Here is a 9534-nt window from a genome sequence, read left to right on the forward strand (position 1 = left end):
AGGGAAGCTTATGTTTCTACATAGACGGCCAGCATTTCTCATACTGTTGGATAACTGACCCACCCTTTCCCCAAACGTTCGTTATCATTATAGCTTCTCCCATACTCAGGGGTCTCTTTCCCAGCATCTCCCCCACCGCCCCATGTGCCCCTGCTGGGCCCCTGCCCCTCATGGCTGCTCTCTATCCTCACGTCTAGGAAGGGAGCTTCCTCAGCACCCCAAACTTTGCAAGTCTCTTAAAAAATGTGCTGTTGGTCAGAGAGTTTATTTTTCTCATTATGATTCAGAGTCTGCTTTTCTAGTTCCGACACTTCTTGTTGAGAGTTTGATCAGACAATGCACTGAATTTGTGAACTGATTTAAGCCCACTGAGGTATGGTGCTTGGTTATCCTGTTGACAAGCATGGTTGTATTAGTCAGCAGCTGCTACAGTAACTGTGCATAACAAGCAGCCCCCAAGCCCGGGAGCTTACAGCAGCACGAACATCTCGTGGACATGTGTCACCTGTGGCTCTGCTGGGCTCGTCCTGCCTGGGTGGCCCGGGCATGGCTGCAGGATGGGTCAGAGCTGTTTCCTGAGTCTCCCAGTTCTCTGATGGGCCGGAGTGGGTTCCAGCCGCAGCTGATAGGACAGGATGGAGGAGCAGGAGGAAAGCCCTGGCCTTGAAGGCCTCGGCTCAGCATGGCTCTGCCCACGTGCCACCCCTGACGCTGGCCAAGCCGGTGTCAGTGGGGGTGGGGCGGTGTCTAATTCCAGTACAGGGAGGCAAGACTTGAAACTATCCTTAGTCTCCCACAGGTTGATCTTAGTCACTCAAGCTTTGTCTTCCTGTCATTTATAAGAGTTGCCAGTGCTTTTCCAGGAGGTTGTGGCACACCCATCAGGCTCTCTCCTGCCTTCAGGGTGTGGCAGCCCGCCCCAGCATCCCTCTCCCTGGGCGCAGGCACCCAGGGCAAGTGCCACTCCTGGAGGCCCTGTCACCCACACAGGGAAAATGAAGCCAGATCCTCTGCATCCCCACACAGGCTCTTTTTAGGAACACAATATGTACAGATTAGAGTGGAGTTTGGCTCCAGGGAAATGCTCCATCCTCGAGTCAGGCCGCATCAATTCCAGAGACAACTCTGCCATTAACTTGCTGCGTGTCCCCAGCACATCCCCCATGACCTCTGGGCCTCCAGCTCTCCCATGTGTAAACTGAGGGAACTGGACCCAATGACTTCTGAAGGTGCTTCTCAAATCTGCAACACTGTGCAAATCTATAATTTATGACACATCTGCAGATGAGTTTCAGGGCAGAAGAGAGAAACCTGGCATGGACAGAGGGGTGAGGGGCGAAGTGCACGCTCATAAACTCATAAATTTGGCTGGTGTGGGGGGGGGAGGCAGACATGCTCACTGTGTTTGACTTTTGAAGAAAGTAATGGGGCAGAAAGAGCAGAAGGATCTGGAAGGTCCTGTGGAGCCAGAAACATCAGAACCAGGAGCTGGTGCCTGGGAGACAGACTTCCACTCAATCCCAGGAAGCTGTGCTCCTCACGCGGTTTTCCAGGCACCCAGTCAGCTCCTTTAGCACCACAGAGGGGCGAGGCCTGGCAGGAGCAGGGGCCCCAGCACCTGCTCACCTGGCATGTGATAAAACCTGTCTCTGGGCCTGTCCTCTTTTATCTGCAGCAGCAGAAGAAATCCCTGCCACCACGTCTTGCCCTTTCTCTCCCCTGAATGCATCCTCTGATCTCTGCGGGGGCCCAGGGCAGAGTCAGCCCAATGAGTCTTGTGGTCCAGACCCCAAGCATCAAATTCCCCTGCCAGGTTGCCTGGAGGGCTGCTGATCATGCGCCGCAGAGGGGAGCTTGGGGACTCAGGCGACTAGTAGCTGCAGGAGAAAGGAGAGGTGACCAGGGCAGCTTTTCAGACATCGGGCACTGGCTCAGTGCCGGGAGCTGGGCCTTCCCTCTGGCGGGACTCGGGCTCCCAGGAGCCCTGCGCCGCCTCACCTGGAAGACGGCTGCGCTGTCCAGGTGGTCAGTCAGCAAGAGGAGGCGGAGGGGAGGAAAGGAAGGGAGAAGCCCTCTCCCCAAGACCCAAAGGCCTGGTTGTAAGCCCCCCATGACGATCCTCGTGTATTGGACACCACCTCGGTCCAACTCCAATGTCCGCCAGAAGGAGGTGGGTGGGACCAGGGGCAGCTCTGGGCCAAGACCCAGAGCAGGAGTGTGGGTGGGAGGACCTTCTGGCCTCCCTGATTCATAATTGCCTTCCTCCGCTCTCCTTTGCCCCCCCCCCCCATCCTGAGCGGCGGGGTAAGCTGGGGAATAGTTTTCCTCTCCAAGTCCTGCGGGCAGCGCCCTCAGAGCACCTTTCAGGTTTCCGTGGGAACCACGCCCCCCAGGAGGACTCAGGGGCCTGCATCCCAGCCCAGGGAAGCTGCCCATCAGTGTCGTTGCCACGGAACCGCACAGAGCACCTGGGAGCCGCACGGAGCAGCTGGGAACCACACGGAGCACCTGGGAGCCGCACGGAGCAGCTAGGAACCACACGGAGCACCTGGGAGCCGCGCCGAGCACCTGGGAACCGCACGGAGCACCTGGGAGCCGCGCCGAGCACCTGGGAACCGCGCCGAGCACCTGGGAGCCGCGCGGAGCACCTGGGAGCCGCGCGGAGCAGCTGGGAGCCGCACGGAGCAGCTGGGAACCACACGGAGCACCTGGGAGCCGCACGGAGCAGCTGGGAACCACACGGAGCACCTGGGAGCCGCGCCGAGCACCTGGGAACCGCACGGAGCACCTGGGAGCCGCGCCGAGCACCTGGGAACCGCGCCGAGCACCTGGGAGCCGCGCCGAGCACCTGGGAGCCGCGCGGAGCACCTGGGAGCCGCGCGGAGCGGCTGGGAACCGCACGGAGCAGCTGGGAACCGCACGGAGCACCTGGGAACCGCGCGGAGCAGCTGGGAACCGCGCGGAGCAGCTGGGAACCGCACGGAGCACCTGGGAACCGCACCGAGCACCTGGGAACCGCACGGAGCAGCTGGGAACCACACGGAGCACCTGGGAACCGCACGGAGCAGCTGGGAGCCGCGCGGAGCGGCTGGGAACCGCGCGGAGCAGCTGGGAACCGCACGGAGCAGCTGGGAACCGCACCAGCACCTCCTCCACGCCCGGCCCTCTGCCCAAAGGTGAACTGCACCCAGTTCCTTCAAGAAACGGACCGCCAGGTGAAAGCAGCCGCCGGGGGTTCGGGGAGGAGAGCAGGCCCCCGGGACTGGAGAGGGCAGGCGGGCGGCGCGCTCGGGCGCCTCGGTGCCGCCGAGCCTCTGCTGCGCTCAGCGCCCTGGCGCCTCGCGCCCTCCTGGCCAGGCTCCTCCGGGTGGGGCTGTTGCGCTCCTCGAGGTGGCCGGTGGAATCGGACCTGGAGAAGCAGGGGGACCTTTGCAGAGCCCCTCGGGTGGAACCCCAGTGCAGGCTCAGGTCTGTCTGACTTCTGAACTGGCAGCGGGTGGCCTTGGGTGGTTCCTGAGGGGAGCTCGCCCCGACTCAGGGGCCGCCGTGTGTCCTGAGCAGGTGCGCTCACCTTTAAAGGTGCGAGAACTTGCTTCTCCTCTGAGCACCTCCTGGAACTTCTGCTGCAGGTGGCACCAGAGCTTAGAGAGCCCAGGGAGCCTGCACACGCCGGAGTTTCCTGTCTTCGTAGGAAAAACAAACCCAAGTGCGGTACAACCCACACGGCTAACGGCCATGACAGAACTCAAGTAACGTTTATTCCAGAAACTCCAACGTGTGAGTGTTGTCCTCACTAAAAGCTGCCGAATTATTCCTCCTTTCCTCTGGCTTGTGCTTGCAGCTTGGATAAATACAGCCCCAGATGGTTTTACTGGAAGTATCCAAGTAATTGCCTTGATAAGTCTAGAGAAACTCGCCGGGAGCTTCCTGCCAGAAGTTCCAAGCTCAGGAGGAAATGGTCTGAAGCGGAAGCATGGTCACCAAGGACCGCAAATAAAACCAAAGGAAGGCGAAGCCCGCAGGTCGTGATGATGGAAGCTGGTGTGCTCAGCACCGAGGGAACATAAAAATGCAGGAGGACCTCACAACGTCCGCCTCGCAAAGCCCCTCGTGTTAGACTAACCCTCTTATAAAAAAACAATTAGAAATCTTGGAGAAAATATAAAAACAGCTGTTTTTTTTAAAAAATTTAAATAAAGTCAATACACACACACACAAACCAGTTGCATTTCCATACATAAAAGTGAGTGATCTGAAAAGAAACAATTCCATTTATAATAACACCAAAAGAATAAAATACTTAGGAATTAACTTAACCAAGGAGATGAAAGACTGGTAGGATGACAACTACAAAATATTGCTGAAGAAAGAAAACGTAAATAAATGGAAAACAAGATGTCAATGCCACCCACAAATGTGCAGAGGCAATGCAATCCCTATCCAAATCCCAATGATTTTTTCTGTAGAAATAGAAAAACCCATCCTATGATTAATATAGAATCTCAAGAAACTGCAAATAGCCAAAACAATCTTGAACAAGAAGAACAAAGCTGGAGGACTCACACGTCCCTATTTCTAAACTTACTGCAAAGCTACAGGAATCCAAACAGTGTGGCACTGGCATAAGGACAGACCAAGGAGTAGATCAATAGCAGGTACAGAGTCTGGAGAAAATAAAAAAGCAGCTGTTGGAAAGCACTGGAGAGGGTCAAAAAGCAGGCAGAAACTGGACGAGGTACAGCCCCTTTAATAGGGCACTTGACCTGGGCAAGTTCCACATCCACCTCGCTTTTCTCCCGAGGGAACCCCAGTCCACAGGGCACAAGCAGGCTAGAGTTCTAGAGGAAACCAGCAGCCTTACTGGGCTGAAAGAGAAAATCACGAACTAGAGAAAATCACCGGGAAGAGAGCCCAGGTCACACACAACATCGCGTCGAATTCCTGGCCAGCTGCTAGATGCACCAGCAAGTCCCCGAGAGCGCAGCCAGTGGGCAGGAAGGACGCAGCAGAGGGTTCGGAGGCGAGTGCTGGCCAAGCGGAGCGCAGAGCTCAGTTTCACTAAGTTGCACCTTGAGAAACACCTTGGGCGTTGGACTGAGACCCCAGAAGCGGTTAGGATTAAGGACCACATCTTCAGATTAAGATCTGCACCCTAAGAAGAAGGGAAATTCAGTAGGTTTCCCTAATGTAACCTATGAGAACCCCAGACCCAGATGATATTCCAGTCATTTAATCATTTTGCAGAACAAATTTAACACTCTTAGAAAAGGAAACAGAGTCTAGAGACTCTACAAATGATCATCATGATAAAAACAAAGATCACTGTAGGGGTGGGGATCTACCCACAGTACTACAACCACAGTTGACAATAGTGTGTTATATACTTGAAAGTATCAAGGAGGTTAGAGGTTAAATGTTGCCACCACAGAAAAAGAAACGATCCTTATGTGGCCTGATGGAGCTGTTAGCTAACACTAGGCTGGTGCTCATATTGCAATATAGAAATGTATCGAATCCACATGTTGCACATCTTAAAGTTACACGATGTTACATGTCAATCGTGTTTCAAATTTTTTAAAAATTACCCAACATGAGATGCAGCAGGAATCTGTCTTACAAGGTCAAAAGGGGAAAATGGTTAATAGAAACAGATCCAGATATGATCTATATGTTGAAATGATAAGAAAAGGACTTTAAAATATCTACGATAACTATGGGAAAGTATGTAAAAATGTATATAATGAGTGAAGAGGTGGAGAATTTTTAGAAGAGCTAGCAGAACTCTAAAAGCAAATGGAGAGCCCGGCTGGCGTGGCTCAGCGATTAAGCATCGACCTAGGATCCAGGAGATCGGGGTTCGATTCCCTGTCGGGGCACGTGCCCGGGTTGTGGGCTCCATCCCCAGTGGGGTCGTGCAGGAGGCGGCCGATCAGTGACTCTCTCATCACTGATGTTTCTATCTCTCTCTCTCCCTCTCTCTGAAATCAGTAAAGACATATACATATTTTTAAAAGCAAATGGAGAAATTAATTTGATTCTACAACAGGAAAGGTTACTGACCGCGAAGACCGTATTAGAGCTGGAATAAACTAAAGCATGGAGGAAATTTGAAAAAACCAAACTGAGCTTTAGTCACCAGTGGAAGGATATTAGGTGACCTAACATGTGGAACCGAGAATGGGGAAGAAAACATAGTTAGACTATTATCTGAAAAATTTTTAACGTGATTAAAACATCAGTCTACTAATCCAAGAAGTTCAGTAAAACCAAGCAAAATAAAAACAAAAGAAAAACACAAGTAGGCATGTCATAGTCAAACAACATCTTAAAGGCATCCAAAGTGGGGAAGGGATAGAACAGTCAGAGACAAAGATAAAGACACCGATTCCTCGCCCGAAACAGGAGGCCAGGAGGCAGAGGCCGTCCCTAAGTGCCTGCCTGGATTCTATAAGCAACAAAGGCTTTCAGGGTGGAGGGTTCAGCAGAGGTGCTTCCATCTGAACGAAGGCGGGGAATTCTCCCCCAGGGCTCCAGCCACGGAACGAGAGTGAGGGACCTGGCCACGGGGCAGAGGGGCAACGCTGGAACTGTGAGTATGTGGGTCCAGACGACTTTCCCTTTAAATTCTTGAAAAGTCAGTTGACCAAAAAAATACGCAAAAGAAATGAAATGAGACTACTGCCCTTTGCAGCTCTGAAGGAATGAGTGGATACCGGCATTGAAAATCTGTGGTTCTTCAACACAACCAAAAAATATGTAATCAGAAGTGACTGCGTACCTCCTCCTGTCTGGCCAGCCCTAAATACCATCTCCGGAAGGGATTAAGCCTGAGTCGGACCCGGTCTCCGGACCCAGCAGCCCAGAGGCAGGCCCGGCAAGGGACAGAGGTGCCCGTGGACAATGCTATCAGCACAATCCAGGCGGAGGGGAAGCCTGGAGTTCAAGGCGCCGGGCTTCCCACAGATAACGGGAAGGAGGGAAAGAAACGGGGCATTTATGGGGTAAGTCGGATTTTAAAAACTGGGCAATACTGAGCTGCAAAGTCCAGGGATTCATCTTTGAATGATAAAGCATTTTTAAAGATGTAATTACTATGAAAAGCGGGCTAGCGGTTCCGAGGAGGGGTCCGCCGCTCACGGACAGGCGTCCTGGGTGGGCAGGGCGGAGACTGAGTTCCTTCTATGTCTTGACTGCTGGTGGTCACTGGGGCGTGTGCCCAAGAGTAGATTGTAAACCACACATTCGTTGTGCGTGATTTTCTGTATCTGTGTTTTATTTTATAATAAAAGTATTTGTATAAAGTAAAGTGACACTTTAAAGCAAAAACACTAACAATTTAGTGTGGGGTTTAAAACATAGGTACAAGTAAAATGACCGTGCCTGCCTGTAGGAAGAAATCGCCTGACCGAGGCCCTGAGAACAGAGAGAAGGGCCCCGAGGGCTCACGGGCGGGGGAGGCTGGCGCGCTCCTTGTCCCGACGGTCAGGCTGCAGGACCTGGGGATTCACAGGCATTCACAGGTTCAGAGAGCCTGGCCTGGGGAGCGGGGATTAACTGCCCTTAGCCTAAAAGAGGCCCCGCTCCCGCCTAACACAACGCAGCAGAGGGAAAGGACAAGCCTGTTTCCAGGTGGCCTGACTACATCCTAGAACAAAGCTCAGAAGCGGTTACAGAAACGCAAGAAGATCCAGTGCTCACCGAGTTAAAATCTGCGGTATTTGCTCCCTGATCCGAACACACGAGGTCTGCAAAGAAGCGGGACAGCGGGACCCACGCTGGGGGAAGTGTCCAGCAGAGCGGCACAGGGCTGACGCAGGTTGCAGCAGAGACAGGCAGGGCCGCCAAGCCGGCGCTCGCAGCCGCGCTCCCTGCGTCCAAAGAGCTGGCGGAGAGGCGGGCCACCGAGAACGACCCAGGAGACCCGCGGGACCCAAACGGAGCCTCTAGCGATGAAAACGCCTCGGGGAAATGAAGGCGGGAAAGAGGGGATGCAGGAACCCAACAGCAAAAAGAGGAGACAGTTAGAAAACAAACAGCAGGAGGTATCATGAAGTCGAATACTACTGCTAAGGACTTGAAATGTAAACGTTCTCAGCGCCCCTTTAGAAGACAGAGGTTTTCAGAGCAGGGTAGAGCAGTGGAGCCCCCTGATGCTGCCTGCAGAACCCTGTTCCCAGTACGAAGACACAAATGGGGTAAGACGGCGAAAGGGCACACATGCTACTCATCAAAAAAAAGCTGAAACAGCTGCAATGATACTAAAGTAGATTTCAGAGCAAAGACTGTGACCATGGGTTTAAAAAAAAAAATTCATTTCAGTGCTGAGAAGGTGAACTCCGTTCGAGAGGACGTCACAACCCTAAGCGTCTACGCCCTTAATAAAAGAGTCAGGATGCACGAGACCCGGGGAAGCAGACGAACCCACGCGGGCCGACGGTGTGAGTGACGGTTTGAGGACCTAGGAGGCTGCTGAGCAACTCGACCTGGCTGACAGTTATGAAGCTCACTCTTCTCAAGTGCGCACGGAACATTTACTAAGACGGATCCTATTCCGGGCCATTAAAACAAGCCGTCGAGACATTAGGAAGGATTCAGGCTGTACAAAGTACATTCTGTGCCCACAATGGACTTAACTTGGGGATCAATAGTGCCAATGAGAACTTACATTGTCTTGAAGAGAGATGATGACTGAAAGAAAAAAATCAATAGCAAAAAGATTTCTATAAAGTCCCCAAACAGTCAGAAACTAAATAACACTCTTGCAAATACCCGTGCATCAAGGAAGGCGGCCAAAGGGAGACTAGGAAGTATTTTGAACGGAATGAAAATTAAAACAGAGCGTATGGGAATGTATAGCGCCACTGAGACAGCGAGGAGGGAGAAATTATAGCATGAAAGACCACAAAGAAAAGGGGAGAACGCTTTCTAACCAAAGCTCTCTGTGTGCACCTTAAGGTGCCAGCAAAACAGGAGCAAATTAGACAGAAATTAAGCAGAAGCGAGGAAGCAGTCCAGGAAAGGGGAGACAGAGAGAACAGGAAAACAATAGGGAAGAGCAACGAAGCCCAAAGTTGACTTTTTTCCAGATCATTGAAAGTGGTGGAGCCTCTACCCAGACTGATCAGGAAAAAAGCGAGATGTTAGTTATAAATATCAGTAACGGGAAAGATGGCACAGCTGCAGATGATACAGATATTAAAAGCATTATGAGGGAATAGTATAAACTTTATTCCAATCAATTTGACAACTTAGATAAAATTCACAAATTATTTAAATGTACAACTGACCAAAATTCTCTGAAGAGGAAATAACTAAGTGGCATAACCCTTCATCTACTTAAAGAAAATGAATTTGTAGTTGAAAGCTTTTCCGCAAAGAGAGCTCATAATTTTGGACAAAGCACCACTACAATACAGTGGGGAAGGGTGGTCTTCTCCATAAATGATGCTGGGTCAATAGGGTATTCATATGGGGAAAAGAGTGGGCCCTCACCTCAGGTCATTTATCTATCTATCATCTATCTATCTATCTATC

The 9534-nt window shown here is 52.0% G+C and overlaps 1 non-coding gene across 1 annotated transcript; it reads left to right on the forward strand.

Moving 5' to 3' along the window:
* Nucleotides 1-8646: 8646 nt before the first annotated feature.
* LOC148091370 (small nucleolar RNA SNORD115) lies at nt 8647-8722 on the forward strand. The gene has a single exon (XR_015715818.1). It is a non-coding gene; the product is annotated as a small nucleolar RNA SNORD115 (small nucleolar RNA).
* Nucleotides 8723-9534: the final 812 nt, after the last annotated feature.

Source organism: Miniopterus natalensis, chromosome 16 (assembly GCF_054644295.1).
Source record: "Miniopterus natalensis isolate mMinNat1 chromosome 16, mMinNat1.hap1, whole genome shotgun sequence".
In the NCBI taxonomy this organism is placed as follows: Eukaryota; Metazoa; Chordata; class Mammalia; order Chiroptera; family Miniopteridae; genus Miniopterus; species Miniopterus natalensis.